Genomic DNA, 20,449 nt, shown 5'->3' on the forward strand with positions numbered 1-20,449 from the left:
ACGGGGTGGAATGTAATTGAGACAGGATGGAGTTCCTAGAGAAATTTTACTTCCTCAATTTGCACTCCACCTTACTTAGCATACAGTGTTGGGTCTGTAATTCCCTTATCTGACTCTCAAGGAAATGAAAAAGTAATGCCTAGATTGGACTAAACCTCGTTTAACTTCAAGACTGAACTTTCTCAAAGTTGAACCTTCGTCTTGTGAGGAACAGAAAGATGAAGAACTCTGAAGCACCTCGACTTTCCACCTGTGAAGATGTGTTCAAATTTGCAACGTGTGGCCACATCTATGAGGTTGAACTTTATACAGTTGGTTTCTTTATAGGTTTAGATGGTTGAATTTAAGTTACCCCCACCGCTATAATTATTATTATTATTATTTTGAGACAGAGTCTTAACTCTGTCGCCTAGGCAGGAGTGCAGTGGCGAGATCTTGACTCACTGTGACGTCTGCCTCCTGGCTTCAAGCGATTCTCATACTTCAGCCTGTAGCTGGAACTACAGGTGTGCTACCACACCTGGCTAATTTTTGTATTTTTTAGTAGAGGTGGGAGTTTCACCATTTTGACCAGGCTGGTCTCGAACTCCTGACCACAAGTGATCCGCCATTTTTTGAGACAGATTCTCTGTTGCCCAAGCTGGAGTTGCAGTGACGCCATCCTGGCTCACTGGAACCTCCTCCTTCCAGGTTCAAGCAATTCTCCTGCCTCAGCTCCCGAATAGCTGAGATTACAGGTGTCCTCCACCCGCCCCTGCTAATTTTTGTATTTTTAGTAGAGACAGGGTTTCACCATGTTGGCCAGGCTAGTGTTGAACTCCTGACCTTCAGTGATCCGCCCGTCTTGGCCTCCCAAAGTGCTGAGATTACAGGCTGCTGCACCCAGCCTTTTGCTACACATTTATAGTAAACTATACTATGGGGCAGCACAATAGGTTTGTTTACACCAGCATCACCAGAAACACGTGGTTAATGCATTGTGCTACAATGTTACAGTGGCTATCACATCACTAGGTGATAGGAAATTTTCAGCTCCATTACGATCTTATGAAACAACTGTTTTATATGTTGTTTGACCAGAATATCATTATGTGGCATGTGGGTATATGTCCTCCAGTTTTTCGACATTCCTCCCTTCAAAAAGAGGCAATTCATTCCCCTCCCCTTGAGTGTGGGCTGGACTTAGTGGCTCACTCCTAATAAATAGAATGTAGCATAAGTGATGGTATGTGACTTCCAAGACTAGGCCAGAAGAGGCATTTGGGGGTTTCTGTTTTCTTTCTCTCAGGTTGCTCCCTCTGGAGGAAACCAGATGCCACTTTGTGAGGATACTCGTAGTCCTGTGGAGGCATATCCTCCATATGGCTGAGACCGCCTGCCAACAACCATCACTGACTTGCCAGGCATGAGTGTGCCACCTTGGAAGCAGATTTTCCAGCCCCAGTCAAGCCTTCAGATGACATCAGCCCCTGCTAATCTCTTGACTACAACCTCATGAGAGACCCTGAGCCAGAACTAGCCAGATAAGCCACTCCTGAATTCCTGACCCACTGCACCTGGGAGAGAATAAATATTTGCTGTTTTAAGCCACTAAATTTTATTGTAATTTGTTATACAGCAAGAGGTAGCTAATACACACTGCTAAAGCTTACAATCTTTTAGAATTGACTGAGACATCATTACAATTCAGTGTGATGATGGTGACTCTAAGAACAACCTGAAGTATGCATACTCTGAGTACAAGGAAAAGGTAAACATTCTGTCTGGAGTGTAGGGAGGAGGTCATTTGGGCTGGGCCTTTACCTGACAGATGGTATTGACAGAGAATGCAGAAAAGGAGTGGTAGATGAATTTGGAGAGTTAAGACAGAACTGGATTGTGGCAGGTTTTGTATGCTGTGATAAAGAATTGTGACTTTATTCTGCAAACAATGGGAAGGAATGGAAAGTTGGTGTTTTTTGTTTGTTTTGAGATGGAGTTTCCCTCTTGTTGCCCAGGCTGGGGTACAATGGCACCATCTCAGCTCACTGCAACCTCCACCTCCCAGGTTCAAGAGATTCTCCTGCCTCAGTCTCCCAAGTAGCTGGGATTACAGGCATGTGCCACCATGCCTAGCTAATTTTGTATTTTTAGTAGAGACGGGGTTTCTCCATGTTGGTCAGGCTGGTCTTGAACTCCCGACTTCAGGTGATCCACCCACCTCAGCCTCCCAAAGTGCTAGGATTACAGGCATGAGCCACTGTGCCTGGCAAGAAATGGAAAGCTTTTAAGCATGACCAGATCTGTCTTTAGAGAACTATTAGGAGTATGGAAGACCATCCTGATTTAAACAGGAAGACCACTTTGGAAACTATTATAACAGTCCAGTAAAGAAATGGACACTTCTCTCTTCTTTTTGAGACAGGGTCTTTGTCACCCAGGCTGGAGTGCAATGGTGCAATCACAGCTCACTGCAGCCCCGACCTCCTGGGCTTAAGTGATCTTCCTGCCTCAGCTTCCGAGTAGCTGCAACTACAAGCGCACACCACCAAGCCTGGCTAATTTATTTTTATTTTTTGTAGAGACAGGGTCTCCCTCTGTTGCCCAGGCTGGTCTCGAACTGCTAGGCTCAAGTGATCCTCCTGCCTCTACTTCCCAAAGTACTAGGATTATAGGCATGATCCACCGCATCTGGCTAGCACTCCTCAAAGAACAGTAGCAGTAAGAATAAAAGGGAGTTGAATGAGTCAGAACTTGCATCTGGGATAACATAAATGATAGTGTGACCATTAAAAAATTTATTTGGAATAACAGATAAAGAGCCTGTTTAAGGGAGGAGAAGAAGATGGCCTCCGCTTTGAACAAGCTGAGGTTGAGGAGCCATGGAACACTTTGACAGCTCAGTTGGAAACTGTTGGATTGGACTTGGGAAGGGAAAATCACAACTAAAGTATTTTCAGTTCATCTTCAGTAGGACTGTTGAGGTCATCAGGTTACGTAAGTGTTCTGAGAGAATGAGAAAAAGTCTGAGGTCAGCAGAATCCTAGTGAACCCCGACACTCGGAATGGGGGAAGATGAGGAAAAGGAAAGGGTGGCGTAGAGGAAGCCATGACATAAGAATTTCGTTAAGGACGGGTTGAATCAGGCAGAACAAGAATGAGATGAAACTCCCAGATTCAGCCATCATGGCTTTTAGAGATCACTTAATTGAACATTAGAGTGGGCTTAACAGTAGGTAGAAGTTGAGAAAAGGAGGTGGGTAAAAACGTCTATTTGTAAAAAACCGTTTTGTGAGAAAAAGAGAAATGGATGGTGTTTTGAGGGCTATGGAAGATCTAAGGAAGGACCTTTAAATTATATTTAATTTTTGAGATTGGAGCATATTTGGAGACAGAGAGGAAAAACCCAGGATAGAGGGAAATACTGAAAATACTTGAGATACGGGAGATCAGTGATGAAACCGAGGAGGAGACTGGAGGGTGGCTCCAGCAATAGGAACAAAAGGGGAAACTCTCCTGAGATGGATCAGGGGCCTAAAAATGGGTGAATACAGTTCCATCTGGATGTGGAGGAAATAACAACCCCTTACGTTTATATTGCACTTTCCAGTCACCCTGTGAGGGAGGCAAGACAGTTATTACCAGCCCTTTCTTGTAGCTGTTCTGAGACATGAATGACCAAGGGCCACATAATGAGTGGGTAGCTGAAGCTGGACTCAGACCAGCCAGTCAGGCTCTCAGCACAGGGTTCCCTTTGCTGGACCATACTTCAGCCCACTCAGGCTTCCTAAAGCACAGCACTGTCAGGCAGGCACCACCTGTGTCCCTCTCTGCCTGTCTAGTCATGGCTGCCAACAATTCAGCTGTATCAACTTTTTTTTTTTTTTTTTTTTTTTTTTTGAGACAGAGCCTTGCTCTGTCACCCAGGCTAGAGTGCAGTGGCACGATCTTGGCTCACTGCAACCTCTGCCTCCTGGGTTCAAGTCTCCCAAAAGTACCTGGGATTACAGGCATGTGCCACCATGCCTGGCTAATTTTTATACTTTTAGTAGAGATAGGATTTTGCCAGGTTGGCCAGGCTGGTCTTGAACTCCTGACATCAAGGGATCTGCCCACCTTGGCCTCCCAGAGTGCTGGGATTACAGGCATGGGCCACTGCAATTGGCCTCAACTCTTAACTAAATTAGATTACTCCCTCTTTACAAAACAGAACTTATGGTTTCCAATCTCTATGTCTGTGTGTTTTTGTTCACCTCTCAATGTTAACCATCTTTCAAGATAAAGAGTGTGCACCTCTTCTATCACTAAGCTTCATGGCATTAGTCTGGGGGCATCAACACAGCAATTTGTGTGTAGCTCTCAGCTAGCACCAGGTCCTCCTGCAATCGGTGTGTTTGTCTATGAATTTAACCCCTCATTACATGGTGCCATCCTTCAAGGCATGAATTCTGCCATGGAATACTGTCATAGTCCAACAGCATAAAGCACAAGAGTCCCGCATCTTATGTTCTCATCAGATATTGGTTGAATGCATGATTGAATGAGAGACGCTGTTGCTGTAGGCTGTGTAAGAATGACCACTATCCCCAGCCTTATCTACATGGAGCACAGCATGCTTTTGTGTTGATGAGTTCTTTCCAGTAGCTGTCCTTTCCCCAAAGTGGAAAATTTATTTTTTCACACAACAAGAAGCCTAGAGTTAATTTATTCCTAGGGATAAGTAATGCACCCAAGACCAGGGTCTCACTATCCTCCTACTTTGAAACTTCTTTGCTTTTGTTTTGTAACCCCTCATGGTTACAAAGTGGCTGCAACAGCTCCAGGTGTTCTATCCTTTAACACAGAATAACTCAAACAACAAGACCCAATATTCAGACAAGAAGGAAAGGGACTTTTGGAGAGTGAAGAAAACTTTCCTAGAAACCTCAGACTTCTCCCCATGCCTTATTGGCCAGATTGTATCCCATGCCCATTTCTAAATCAATCATTGGCAAAGTGAGTGGAATTGACGTGATGAGATAACTTTACCAAGAATGCATCCTCAGAGAGGCTGAGAAAAAGTCTAGCCTCCTATGAAGAGCCTGGCTATCTTTCACCTGAAAAAAACAAGAATTCTGATGAAAAGAAAAATGGAGAATGTATGTGGAGCAGGCATCCGGAGTGTCTATGCCAGGATTTTTTTTCAGTGCATTTCACCAGTTATATTTTTGTCTCTTTACCTTACAAGATATGTGGCACGTTTGCCTAAAACAAGCCTTGCTTTCTGATTTCTGTGCACTAGGCACTTAAACCTTGCAAATGTTGCTTATGTAACAGTCACTGTCAAGGAGTACCTGGCTAAAGAATCTCCAGCTAGACAAAGTAGAAGTGTCTGTGCTCTGGCAGTTGAATATATTGTATCAGGCTCAACAGCACCTTTCACCAAAGGGTGAGACTTCACAACCATTAGATCTTCTTTTATTTTGTTTTTATAAAAAAAAAAATTTTTTAACACACCATTGCTAACTTGAAGCCATTAGATCTTCTTACCCCCAATACCACAAAAGTTTAGCGGAATCAGGGGTATATCAAGGCAGGTGGAGTAGGTGAGCTGGGAGTGGTCAGCCCCCAGGGCAGGCAATGAGGGATTGTGGATCTGTGAAGAATTTTAAAGCAATGATACAGCTCTAAATGCAATGTACTATCCTGGACTTAGCCCTGGAAGAGAAAAAAGATATTAGTGGAAAAACTGGTAAAATTCAAATAATGTCTGTAGTTTGGCTAATAGTATTATACCAATGTTAATTTCTGTGTTTTGATAAATGTACCATGGTTATGTAAGCTGGATGAAAGATATGTGGGAAATCTCTCTACTATTTCTGCAACTTTCCTGTAAACCTAAAAATATTTCAAAATAAAAGATTTAATGCTAAAATTGACTGAAAATTGATCTGCTTTTTTATTATCACCATGCACTGCACATGCTAAACAATGTTAGGAATAAAATACTTCCTCACCTCCTCCAAATCTTTTGGTCTAAGTTCTAAACAATTGCTGTAGATCCTGTTGAATCTTAATAATATATATGTAAATTTCAACTTAGCATATTTTTATTATTTGTTAATGAATTTTGCAGGCTGGGTGCAGTGACTCACGCCTGCAATCCCAGCACATTGGGAGGCCAAGGACAGAGGATTGCTTGAGCTCAAGATTTCAAGACCAGCCTGGGCAACATAGCAAGACCTCATCTCTACTAAAAAAAAAAAAAAAAAAAAAAAAATTAGCCGGATATGGTGGCATGCACCTGTAGTTCCAGCTACTGGGGGCGCTGAGGCGGGAGGATAGCTTGACCCAGGTGGTTGAGGCTACAGTGAGCCATCACCGCACCTCTGCACTCCAGTCCGGGTGACAAAGTGAGACCCTGTCTCAAAAAACTAAAAAAAAACCTAAACATTGCATTCTACATGCAAGTCAATCCTAGAAACTCATCTACCCAAACAGCCCCTGATGTGTGCAGCCTCAGGTGCACATATTTGTTCATACCCTATTGGAATCATCTGAGTTTGTTTGGGGCACAGTTCACATACCCAATCTGGTACTACAGATTCTTGTGTTTAAACTAAAAATTTGAAAAGTGATAGCATGGTGATTGTAAAGACAAAGAAACAGGACTGGTTACTTTAATTCTGTCATTCTATATGACCACTTGAACCTTTTATTTGTGTTTAAAACTTAAGTTAGTGAAATAGAGGACACGATGCCAGTACTATCATTTGTTTCACGGAATGATTTGTGTGTGTGTGTGTGTGTGGGGGGGGGGGCATTCTTTTCACTTTCATTGAGAGGAGCAGGGGGTTAAAAATGATCTGCTCCAGGGCTGGGCATGTTGGCTTATGCCTGTAATCCCAGCACTTTGGAAGGCCAAGGCAGGAGGGTCACTTGAGCCCAGGAGTTTGAGAACCACCTGGGCAACATAGGGAGACCCTACAAAAAAAAAAAAAAATTTAGAAAAACAGGTCTCCTCCTGGTATCAGATATGCTAAACATAAGAGTGACTGGAATTAAGATTCGAGGTATTAGAACTACCTTAGGGCTGGGCGCGGTGGCTCATACCTGTAATCCCAGCATTTTGGGAGGCCGAGGCAGGTTGATCACCTGAGGTTCGAGACCAGCCTGGCCAACATATAGTGAAACTCTGTCTCTACTAAAAATGTAAAAAGCAGCTGAGTGTGGTGGTGCACACCTGTAGTCCCAGCTACTTGGGAAGGTGAGGCAGGAGAACTGCTTGAACCTGGGAGATGGAGGTTGCAGGGAGCTGACATGGCTCCACTGAGCTCCAGCCTGAGTGACAGGGCAAGACTCTGTCTCTCAAAAAAAAAAAAAAAAAAAAAAAACTACCTTAAACATTTTAAACATTATAGATCCACTTTCTCACTTTAGAAGCAAAGAAAGGAAGGCTCAGAACTTGCTGCCATTGTAAGGAGTTCGTGAGCGGAGTTGAAAACAGGCCCCCTCCCTCATGGTCTATTGTTGCCAGCACTGCCTCTGAACCCTACGCCTGTTCTCCTTTAGCAGACAGATGATAACTCAGAAGAACCAAGTCCCTTGTCCAATGGCCACTAGTGACTCAGTGGCAGAGTAGGCGTGGGAACCGGCACTCCAGACAGCTCCAGGGCTCTGACCACTGTGCCCAGTTTCCCCTTTCCAGCTCTCATTCAGCTAGAGACAGATAAATTCCAGGCAACTAATGAATGTGCCACCTGACTTTCAGATGGGAAGAGGGGAGCATTATTAAAAACAGACTTTAAAAAAAAAGACACAACTTGACACTAAACGTGAGTAAACTTCAGCCAGAATTCCCATCACCAGAAAAATACTGGGATATGACATTTGGGAAGCAAGGGAACAATTTCAGGCACTGTTTTCCTCTGATTTGGGAGACATCTTTGTTTTTGTTGTTGTTGTTGTTTGTCTCACTCTGTCACCCAGGCTGGAGTGCAGTGGTGCGATCTCGGCTCACTGCAACCTCCACCTCCCAGGTTCAGGCGATTCTCCTGTCCCAGCTTCCTGAGTAGCTGGGATCACAGGTGTGTGCTACCACGCCTGGCTAATTTTTGTATTTTTAGTAGAGCTGGGGTTTCACCATGTTGGCCAGGCTGATCTCGAACTCCTGACCTCAGGTGATCTGCCCCCTTCAGTTTCCCAAAGTGCTGGGATTACAGGTGTGAGCCACCACGCCCGGCCTAATTTGGGAGGCATGTTTGGATGAAAAGTATATTAGAAACTTAAGCTGCTCACAAATATGCTTATTCCTTAGATTTTCTTTTCTTTTTCTTTTTTTCTTTTTTTGAGATGGGGTCTCACTCTGTTGTGCAGGCTGGAGTACTGTGGCATGATCGCAATTCACTGCAGCCTTGGCCTCCCAGGCTCAAGTGATCCTCCCACTTCAGCCTTCCCAGTAGCTGGAGCCACAGGCGCGTGCCACCGTGCCCAGCTAATTTTAAAAATTTTTTTGTAGATACAAGGTTTCACTATGTTGCTCAGGCTGGTCTCAAACTCCTGGGCTCAAGCGATCCTCCCACCTCAGCCTCCCAAAGTGCTGGAATTAACAGGTGTGAGCCACTGTGCTGGCCCTTAGTTGTTTATGTACACAGAGAAAGCAATAATTATCAGAGGGACACTGTTATGATGTAGTATGCCATCACACTGAGGAAAAGTTCAATAGAAAGAACTCTGTGGAAAGAAGATTTTCATGAGCCGAAACACAACTCATGAACCCCTGTTACTCAACCGCCATGCCTGCCTTCTCTGAACAGTTCTCTCCTAGGCTGCAGAGAAACTCAGAAACTATCTTGATTAAATTTAGGCATCTGTCTATGAACCTTGTTACCAGCCCTTGCAATTTATCCCATCTCTGCTTCTCAGATCACAGCCCAGTGTTCAGGAAACATTCGCTTGTTAATTATCAGGCACAGACAATGCATGCAACTACCAGTGTTCTGTCTTTACACAACTCTCTACCATAGTAATTGGTTATGTATGCCCTGCTCCCTGCTGGACCAATAAATGAACTCTTACCACATGCTTGGAAGGATGATGGATGAATGAGCAGAAGATAGATGGATGGATAGGTAAATGGATGAGTGATGGATGTGTGGGTGGATGGATGCGTGCATGGATGAGTGGATCGATGGGTGGTAGGTAGATGGATGAATGGGTGAATGGATGGTTGCTTGTGTAGAAAGGTGGCTGGGTGGATGGATTAATGGATCAAAGTGTGGAAATCTGTATCATTCCATCTTTATGTTGATACCTAAGGTAATTCCACAGTGAAGATGCTCCAAGTGGATTCTGCTTCCACGTAAAAGATATGTTCAGGACGAAAGTTATGTTTAGATTTGGTAGAAGTTTGCCTTGGGGTAGACTTTAAGACCCTGAAAGGCAGGGATCATAGCTTTCCATCTATGAGACAGTAACCATCATTGCCTGCCACATAGTAGGTACTGAGTAAATATTTGTTGACAAACATGTATGAATGAATCATTTGGGAAACACAAGGATGGCTCTCCTTGACTCTGAAGTTCAACCCCACATTCTGATTCTTCATGCTTATACAGTTTTAAAATTGTATTTCTTTATAAATTGGTTAGGCATCCAGAAGTGTCCTGTTATGATGCAAAACATTCTTCGATGTTAAAAATATTAAACCCTTTGCATCTGTTGTCCCTTTGTCAGGAATTAGCTGGTCACATTGCTGTCTCCTTGATTCTTTGCTGATAATGTTGGGCATGGGGCAGGTCTGGTGGTTTCTCTGACTGGGCTGAAGGACTTTTGCTGACAGATAGGAGAGGGTCCTTTACAGTAGGAATCACCAAGCCTGCAAGGAAAGACCCAAAGACTCCCCTCTCTCATGATCTCAGCAGCCAACCCCTGCCCACAGTGCCTTCTTGGCAGCCCTGCTCCTGATTTGGAGGGAATTCCTCACTTTGTCCCATGGGTTTCTGCAAGCTGAGCAGGACACCTAGGTGAGGACAGAAGTAAAAAGAGAAGAGGAAAGGTGAGAGCAAGAAAGGAAACATGAGAAAAAGGGAGACACACAACAGTAAGAAGAGAAGAGAGGAAAGAGAGGGATATGAGCAGGGGGTAGGAGAGACAAAAAATAGATTGTATTTGCAGCACAATTCCTCTAGTAATAATATTATCATTATCTTGCCTGAACAGATGTGCAAGGACTCCCATCTACTCGTTATCCAACATGACAATGGAACACGTTTTTATCAGCCTCATCGGAAATCTTGGCAGATGCTGTCAGAAAGTGTGTGCTGTTCCTGAGATGTGATTTTTCAACAGTGTAGACTGTACTATTTGACTAGGGGTGGGAAAAAGGGGAGAGGGAGTTGATTGTGCTTTCTTTTGGTTTTGTTTTTAATTTTGAAATTCTTCTCTCCAAGGGGGCCTTGCCTTGGACTATGTCCAGCTTTGCTGAATAGCCATGCCTGCATGACCAGTGGTCTGGGGCTGGCCAGCAATCCCAGGGCCACACCAAAGCCCAGTGCCAAGGGCCCATTTCTTTGAAATAGTTCCCTCACGGCTCTCACTTCCCCTTACTCCAACAGTATTCGTACCTACCATGCCCCGCTATTCCACTTCTGCCCTGACCTCAGTGTCTTGCATTGAGACATTTGAAGACTGTGGTTCAAGGAAAGAGCATGTTTGTTCCCAGCTGAACAAGGGCTCAGGGAGACTAGCAGTGCCAGAGACAGGAGTGGGCACCATTTCTCTGTGAATTAAGCCATGCAGTGTGCAAGTTCCCTGTAGCAAACACCACCTTTCCCTGGGAAGACAGCCAAGGCCTGGAGCCCCATGTAGGAAATCTCCTGTGAGAGGCCCTTCCTGAGCCCCACAGAAAATGATTCTTTTCATAGGCACTGAGTCCCCTTTTTTTCTAGCCATAAATGCCCACATCACATTCCCCCTTCCTGGCCTTCTACACTCTGCTCCTGTGCCAAGTGCCCTCACCCAGGCCCCCTCATAGCTCGTGTACCCCTTTCCCTTCCTTTCCACACTCAGCTGGCCTCCCCGAGCCCTCAGAAAGCCTCTTCCTTTCCCCTGCTGGGCTGTTGACTCTCCCTCCATCCTGCACTCTATGCCTCTCACATGAAACTGCTCCATGCCGTGACCTAACATCTCCAGAGGCTCCTCTCGGGTTGAACAGACATGATTTGTTGACTTTGCCAGATTAGCGAAGGGAGCAAATTCCATAGATGCCTCTGCCCCTAAGTCTCAAAGTGCAGGCCTTCATCTTGATAGCAGGAGCGAGGTGATGGAGGCAGCCTGGGATTGCATAAAACAATAACAGCAATATGATGACTCTGTAGGGACAATTACTCCCTGGCAGGTCTAAGGGCTAAGCCTTAATCTTTCCAACAAGGCTCTGCAGTAGGTACTATTACTAGCCTCATTTTATAGTCGAGAGAATGGAAGGCCGGGTGCTGTGGCTCATGCCTGTAATCCCAGCTCTTTGGGAGGTGGGCGGATCACTTGAAGTCAGGAGTTCAAGACCAGCCTGGCCAACGTGGTGAAATCCCGTCTCTACTAAAAATGCAAAAATTAGCCGAGTGTGGTGTAAACCCAGTTACTCCAGAGGTTGAGGCACAAGAATTGCTTGAACCTGGGAGGCAGATGTTGCAGTGAGCCAAGATTGCACCACTGCACTCCAGCCTGGGCAACAGAGCAAGACTCCGTCTAAAAAAAAAAAAAAAAAAATGCCCGGCAAGGGGGCTCACGCCTGTAATCCTAGCACTTTGGGAGGCCAAGGTGGGTGGATCACCTGAGGTCAGTAGTTCAAGACCAGCCTGGCCAACATGGTGAAACCCCGTCTCTACCAAAAATACAAAAATCAGCCAGGCATGGTTGTGGGTGCCTGTAATCTCAGCTACTCAGGAGGCTGAGGCAGGAGAATCGCTTGACCAACACTCTCCCCTTAACCTGGGAGGCAGAGGTTGCAGTGAGCTGAGATTGTGCCACTGCACTCCAGCCTGGGCAACAAGAATGAGACTCTGTCTCAAAAAAAAAGGAAAAGTAAAGATGTTAAGTGACTTTTTCAAGGCCTGGGTTAGCAAGAGACAGACCCCTAGCGCGCCTGGGGAGGGGCTTTGTGCACTCATCCGGCTGCCTTTCCTGGCATGCCCTGGGGATGGCAGGAAACCTGGATCCCTGCCCGGCTCTGCTGTTTCTAGGTAGGTTACCTCAGGTCAGACACATTCATTTCCCAAGTCTCTGTTTTCTAATCAGAAAAATTATGGGATTTGAGGTGATTTCTTAGGGCCTTTTCCATATGGTGATGCTGTCATTTTTTTCCTAATGATAAAAGTATTCAGAAAGCTCTTCAAATTTTCTGGACTCAGGGCCAGTCCTAGGCAAAGGGAAGAAATAGGAGGCAACATTGATCTTTGGTGACACCTGAAGGCTCTATCTGTGCAACCTTTTCCTCCGTCCAGAATAAGCCTTTGGTGTAATCCCTGCTGCCTCTGGGGACCCCAGGGCAAAGTCTTGGGGAGGGCGCAAAGAGGGCTTGTCCATCACTTGAGGACGCAGAGGACACATGTGCCGTGCACATCAGGATGAGTAAACCTGAGCTCCTTACTAAAATAAAGCTGTCTTTTGAGTGTGTCCTCACTTGTAACCGGGGTAAATGCACTGACCAGTGCTAGTCAAAGATGACCTCAACAACTGCTCCATTCCAACTGTCTTGCGCAAGAGGGGAGTGACCCTTTATGCTCTGATATGAGATGGAGTCATAAATACTGTTTCAGATGTTTCAGATGCCAGGCGAACATATGACCAGAGACACCAGATCATACGGTCATGCCAGGAAACCTTCAGGGACTGCCTGCTAGAGGAAGTTCACATCCCTTAGCTTGGCTTCAAGGAGCTCCAGGAGCAACACTCTCGCCTTCCCACCTTGGCCTCTGCCTTCCCTAGCTAGACACTCATGAGTATACATCCCCCCAATTCCCCAACCAATTTTGACTGAGCCAATAGCACATCAAGGGTTAACCCTTACCATTGGTGAAAATTTTGTATCATCATATTTGGTTGATTCTAAGATGCATGCTTTTTCTCATATTAACCTCTTACTCATTTAACATTGATGTTACAATCAATGACATATCATTGTTTTGTGGCACTTTTTCTTTCTTAGTGGTTTGTAAAATAATGGGGCATCGTGACTGAAGGCCTCTTGGATTTGCTGAAATACTGGAAGTAGCATTCTCCAGATTTGAGCTCTAGCAGCTCAGCCGGAAGCCGGGAACCTGTGTGCCCATACTCTGAGTTTGTTTTCCCAGTTAGGACTGGGTCCTAGTGTAATGGGGTGATATCTGGGAACCTATACAGCTCCCTAGTTGTAACCAAGGGTGATATTCAAAGTGTTTAATGACCATACCAGGCCAGGTGCAGCGGCTTATACCTATAATCCCAACACTTTGAGAGGCCGAGGCGGGCAGATCACTTCAGGTCATGAGTTTGAGACCAGCCTGGCCATTGTGGTGAAACCCTGTCTCTACTAAAAATACAAAAATTAGCCAGGCATTGTGGCAGGTGCCTGTATTCCCAGCTACTCAGGAGGCTGAGGCAGGAGACTCGCTTTAACCTGGGAGGCAGAGGTTGCCGTGAGCTGAAATTGTGCCACTGTACTCCAGCCTGGCTGATAGAGTAAGGCTCTGTCTCAAAAAAAAAAAAAAAAAAAAAAAAATTACCATACCAATTAGAAGAGAAGATGTCTGAAAACAACTGGCTTGTGTATCCTGGAGCTTACCTGCTGAACACCAGGCCTACTACCGTGCTCCTTACCTGTTGGTTCTCAACTCAGCTCATTCCTTATTTTATGGATACTTGACAGCACACTCAGGGAACACGGCCTGTTGCCCATTCCCAGGAGACATTCCCTAATCAGGCTGAGCCAAGCATGGTTACCCCAGGCTACTTTAGGGGAGGGTATGTGTACTAGTTTTCTGTTGCTGTTGTAACAAATTACTATGACTTTAGCTCAAAACCACACACATTTATTTTCTTACAGTGATATAGGCCAGAAGTCTGGTTCATGTCTCACTGGGCTAAAATCAAAGTGTCCACAGGGCTGTGTTCGTTTCTGGAGGCTTGAGGGTAGAATCTGTTTCCTTGCTCTATCAGGTGTTGGCTGATTTTAGTTTCTTGCAGCTGCAGGACTGAGGTCCCTGTTTCCTTGCTGTCTGTCATCTGGGGGTCTCTATTAGCTTCTAGCAGCCTCTCTCTGTTTTTTTTTTTTTTTAAATGATTAAGTATAGAGTTTTTTTAAGGCTAAAGCCTGAGGATAGCCACCCAAGGGCATAGATTCAAGTTGCCCTGAGTGCACATTCTTATTAGCAGTAGTTACAGGTGGCACTTGTTTGTTTTTATTGCTACATTATATTTATACATATTTAAGGGATCTCTCTCTAGTTCTTACACATCACCTCCTACATCTCATCCCCAAATCCTTCCTACACTGCCATCTCCCTTACTCCCCTGGGCTAATGTGATTAGATGGGGCGCACTGGTAATCTGGCATAGCCTCCCCATCTCAAGATGCATGCCCTTAATCATATCTGCAAAGTCCCTTTTGCTATGTAAGGTAACATAGTCACAGGTTCCAGGGGACTAGAATTTGAACATCTTTGACAGCATTATTCTGCCTATTACAGTATGTAAACCATCCTTGCCAATGAAATGTAGAGAGAAATCTGCTGAGGCTTGCAGGGAGGATTTTGCTCTCTGATTAAGAAGAGAGACATTAAGGAGGTCTGCTTTGATTGAGGTGATATGAGCTGTGGCAGCTATCTAATGATCATAAGGCCCTAACACCAAGAATAAAAGCAGGCACACTGAGAACAGCAGTAAGAGTATCAAAGTGAAAAAGTAGAAAGAGCGTGGCCTTTTGATAACAATGTTTAGCCACCAAGCCAATCCTAGAACACCTACTTCCAGACTTCTTGAGAGATACTTTGCTATCTTTATTGCTTAAGCCACTGTTAGTTAAATATTGTTACTTGTAGCTAAAATCATCCCAATATTCTGTTACTTGTAGCTAAATCATCCCAGATCATCCCAATATTCTGTTACTTGTAGTTAAGTCATTCTAGTTAAAATTTAACACCTTCATTATTGGTCCATTTCAACAATACCTTGATTTACTGCTTGGTAATTTCTTTCTCTGTCCTACCTATTAATAGTATCTTGGTCCTACTATAGTACTGATACTACCCACCTCCTCCCTAAACTTTTGCCTATTTAACTAAGGTCCTGGCCTCCTGTCTAGTTTCTCCTGGCACCCTCTTTAGGGGCTAGGCAAGGCCCCTATATTTCCAGTTATGGCTGGGGATTAGTCTTGGATGAACAGATCTCCCCAGCCCATGACACTGCCTATAGATTGTACCTCCTAGTTGAGATGATTGAATTATACCTGACTTTGCTGCCTTTAAAACATGATTACTTGGAAAGCTGACTGGCTTCACAGTGGCTCCATCTCCCCAGCCCTGACCCATCCAGTTTCACTGTTTAATCCTGCATTTCCAGGGTCACATCATAATACACTCTGTCCATCTTGATATCTCTGGTGTCTCTCCTTTTGTTTTTTTTTGAGACAGGGTCTCACTTTGTCACCCAAGCTGGAGTACAGTGATACAGTCTTGGCTTACTGCAGCCTTAACCTCCCAGGCTCGAGCGATTCTCCTGCCTCAGCCTCCCAGGTAGCCGGGACTACAGGTATGCACCACCATACCTGGTATTTTTTTGTAGAGATGGGGTTTCCTCGTATTGCCCAGGCTAGTCTCAAACTCCTGGGCTCAAGTGATCTGTCTTAATATCCAGGCATACTAGACCACTGGCCATTCTTTGACTAGTCTTTTCACTTTTATGCTTTTACTCAACTTCTCATGCTGGTCCTGTAATCAGAAATGCCCTTTCTAGACTCTTATATCTTTACCACTAAATCCTCATGACAATCTTGTGAGAAGGTGCTATTATTCCCGTTTTGCCAATGATTAAAAAAAATTAGGTAACTTATTTAGGGTCATACAGAGTGGCAGATTGGGATGCCAATGCAGGTATCTCTTACTTCAAAGCTCATGTCCTTTCATTCCCATGTTTGGCGTTTTAGAGCTAGATAGTGCCCAACCCAAGACTTGAAGGACTTATTTCCCTCAATGTGTTATAAGCACCCTGTGGGCAGGTCTGATTATTTATTGACCACTAGAGTCAGCAGTGTGCTTGTAAAGGGTTAACAACTGACTCTCCAAGGGGCATGGGGGATGCCCTGATTTACAGAGGTTTTCTGAGTCCTGTGGAGTAAATACTCCCATCTGTCTGATTCCGAGCTACTAGCATGACGTGTGCCACTGAACAAGGGGTAGGGAACAGGTGTGCAGTAGCACACGTTAGAGGGTATTTCCACTACACAGACATCATTCATCTGAGCAGCCTCAAGGGCACAGTTAATAGTAAACTGGGAAATAATTAAGAAATGATGAGTTTGTATCTTTATTACCTTCATTTTAAACCTGATTTATTCAACAGTTATTTTATGTAATTTAATCTTTAATAATCATTACATTTAATAATCAGTTTGCAAATTTCCTAAAAATTTAACAATTAGACTCATAAACTGGTTTGAACTAGCTCCAGCTCACCACTGCTAGAGTCTATTATAATACTTTGCTTTTAATAGACATGGAATGGTGGTAAGGATGCTAATAAAAAGAACATGCTTCTCCACTTATGAGCTTTGAATGCAACTGGTAACCCAGATTTCAATATTCTTTCCTATATCTGAGACTTTCTTAGTTCTATCTCTCACAGTTAACAGAAGGCCAAACAAAAAATAGTTGAGGGTGGATATCAAAGAATAGCCAAAGCTCCAACTAAGGACTGTGAATATTGAACTCTGCCCAGGGTCAGGGTGGGGCCCGATGCCTGCTTGCAGTTGAAAACGGTCCTCTACAATTGCGCTTGAGCAAGCCTCTGAGCTATAACTGTCTTTTCTCCTCGCCTCTTCCTGACCACGCCCACAACAAGAGGAGTACTGAAGAAAAAGCACCAGTCATAATATTCTATTACATTCCAGAAAGGACAACCTCCCAGGAAGTGGAGAGCCTAGAAAGAAGTAAAACCTAAATTGCATCCTCCCAAAGGAGGCGAAGTCCTGAACTTCAGCTATCTTAACCTTTTGTTATGAGTGCAGTGCTGATCTTAATGGAAACTGGAGTGGGCAGGCACAGCTTAGGGAGAGAGGGACAGCTGGTGAATCAGCTGTATTGCATTACAGTCAGCACTATCCCTGTCATGGTTCAGGGATTATACCATATATGGACTCAGGCTCAGGACAAGCGAGCCCGCTGATTTGCATCAGGACTCCCCTAAAATTGCATCTTGGGATTAGGTCATCGTTACTAGAAAAGGGAGACCCCAGAGAGGTTGTCAGTATGAAGAAATCAGGACCAACTGTGGTCTGGTAAGGCAAAGATGAAAGAAGGAGGGTGCAGCCGAGCTGTGCTTGGGAATGAAGTCCAGAGCCTGAGAAAGCTGTGGGAGTGATTCTGAGAGTGGTTGCAAAGGGAGTGAGGGTTACAGCAGATGACCGGCCCCCTTCTGCAGACTCCATCCTGCCCCTCACCCGCCTGGGGCTGTGGGAGCTGTATCCTGAGGCAGACTCAGTCCAGTTTAATAGGGATCAAGGGGAATAGCTCCCAAATTTTAAACATGAGAGGCAGTTTCTCTTACTGTGGGTGAGGGTGGCTATGATGCTGCTGAAGATGCAGAAACCCTACTGGCCAAGTTGGAGACAGTCCAGGCTCTGAGTTATTCTAAGGTCAAGGTGGGTTCGCCCAAGTAGAACACAGCTCATTAACCTCCATCCCCCAACTTTCTGTTCAGGCTGGGTGATACAGCGATGTGGGGCTATGGGCATCTAGGGGAAAAGAGAGGAGAGAGGGATGGGGGAGTGATCTGGGAAAGCGGCTTTTAAGAGATGGCCAATAAGTTGGATCTAATTTGTAAAGATTAAACTACATTTTTTTGGTGTTTGAGCAATTTCATTGCTTTAACTTTTTTTTGTTTTTAAGGACCAGCTTGAAGTGTTTCAGGACACTTCTCTCTGTGTGTGCCTCTTGATTTTGTTCAGAAGCCCAGTGCTATGGAATACTCTATCGCAGTGATAATTAACTACTCGATATGCAAAACACAGACAAACCTCACAAACATAATGTGGAGCAAAAGAAGCCAGACACAAAAGAGTACTGTGAAATCCCATTTATGTCAAGCTCAAAACCAGGCAAGACCAATCTGTGATGTTAGAAGTCAGGATAGTGGTCCCTTTGTTGGCGGTTGTGGCTGGGAGGGGCTGGAGGGCTCCAGGAGTGCTGGTAATGCACTAATTCTTTGTCTGGGTGCTGCTTACACAATGTGGACATACTGGGCTGTCCATTTATGATCTGTGCACATTTCTGTATGTATGCTGTATTTCAATCAAAAGTCTCAAAAAAAAAAAGAGAGAGAGAGAGAGAGAAACCAGAATGTAATCTTGTGAAATAAGTAGTCACAGGAAGTATGAACTAAGTGCCAACCAAAAATAAGCCTCTGAGGATTGGTGAGGCTGGAGAACAGTATCATAGGGCTAAGAGTCAGAAAACCTGATTTCCAGTCCCACTTCTGTTATTCACTGGCAAAAGGATGCTGGAAACTTAGCTCCCCTCAACTCATAACAGCCAGTGATTAAATGAAGGCCTTCAGGAAAATCTAAAGATGTTCCCCATTCCATGCCTTGCCAGGAAAGGTTAAGGATCCCAGATGAAGACCAAACACCAAGAAACTTGGATGAGTAGTAACAATCCCATGTTTGTATAATGCTTCCCACTCCCAAAACACTTTCATAATCATTATGCCATTTGATTTTTCATAATAAGATCAGGAATGCAGGCTCTAGGGTCAGACTGGCTGGGTTGGAATCCTAGTTCCATCTGTTGCTAGCTGCTTGACCTTGGGCACTTCGTCCCTCTGCCTCAGTTTCCTTATCTGCAAAACAGGGACATGAGGGGATTCAATGAATTTAACGTGAAAAGCATTTACAATGATACCTACCACAAAGTTATCATTTGATAAATGTTAGTTAGAACAGGAACAAAAGTCCAGATAGCATTATCTAGATTTTATAGATGAAGAAACTGAGGCTCACAGGCTATCACAAGACTAATTCACAGCAGATCCAGAACTGAAACCCAGGCCTTCTGGGTTACAACACTGACTTGTTAGGTTATCTGGAATAATCTAAATGGACTTGTCCATTTTTATGTGATAATAATAATAACAATAATAACAATAACACTACCTTTTACTGAGTACTCACTAAGTGTTTTATGTACTATATCTCATTTAATCCTCATAATAATCTATGAGGCACGTGTTGTTATCCCCATTTTAAAAAGGGACAAATTGAGGGCTAAAAATTGAGAAAGCAAACCTGGATCACCCAGCTAGTGACAGGGAAGGCCAGATTCTGAATGCAGGTCTCTGCAAACCCAGGACCTGAGTTTTCAACCACTTACATTCCATAACCTCTGGACAAAAAAGACCACATGGTTGCTGCTTTATAAACATTTGGGGGTTTCTGGGACAAATTGGGTGATTTTTATAAGTTCCCCAAGGTCAGGCAGAGCCCTTCTTATCTTATCCATCCTTCATCCTTCTCCTGTGCATCAGGTACTGGACCTCCATAGGTGTCCCAGAGGCTCCCATGGAAGGATTTGCAAATCAGTTTCCAAGAGCTTAAAAAGCCAGGTTTAGTAGTGGAGAGGCACCAAATGAACTCTTGATAGCCCAGGCAAGAACTGGGCACCAGCAGCATTACTTGATGGTGTCAAAGAGATAGAGGACCAAATGCCAGGATGCAGAGGGAGCCATGGTGCCTGGGCACAGAGACTTTGCAACAGCTATCAAGTTTGCAAAATGAAAACAAAGGGAAAGATTAATGAGACTCTACCTAGAGGCAGCCACTCCTGGACAGGCTGCCCCTCCCTAGATGGCTTCACATGGCTGCCAGGGAACATCTGCCTGGTTAAGATTTCAAGTGAAGACCTAATCGAAGCAGCCCTTTGGCAGGCTTTGCACTGGCCGGCCTGACTCTGACATACGCTCCGATGCCCACACACGGTTGTGGCTGGCAGCTCAGACAGACATGACCGTTTTGGCTTCTGTCATTTCTTTTTCTTCCTCCAGGCGCTCAAGTTCTTGATCCCAGCTCGCCTGATTATGGGTCGTCATCAGTCCGCGCACCCTGCCTGTGCTTCCTGGGGCCCCCTGGTGGATGATCAAAGGATAAAGGGATGGTTTGAGGCAGGAAAGAGAGAGTTGGGGATGGTAGTGCAGTGGACTGTGTGGATCTTTCCCTATAGGCTTCCAAGAGGTCTTTTGTGAATATCTC

Source organism: Pongo abelii, chromosome 5 (assembly GCF_028885655.2).
Source record: "Pongo abelii isolate AG06213 chromosome 5, NHGRI_mPonAbe1-v2.0_pri, whole genome shotgun sequence".
In the NCBI taxonomy this organism is placed as follows: domain Eukaryota; kingdom Metazoa; phylum Chordata; class Mammalia; order Primates; family Hominidae; genus Pongo; species Pongo abelii.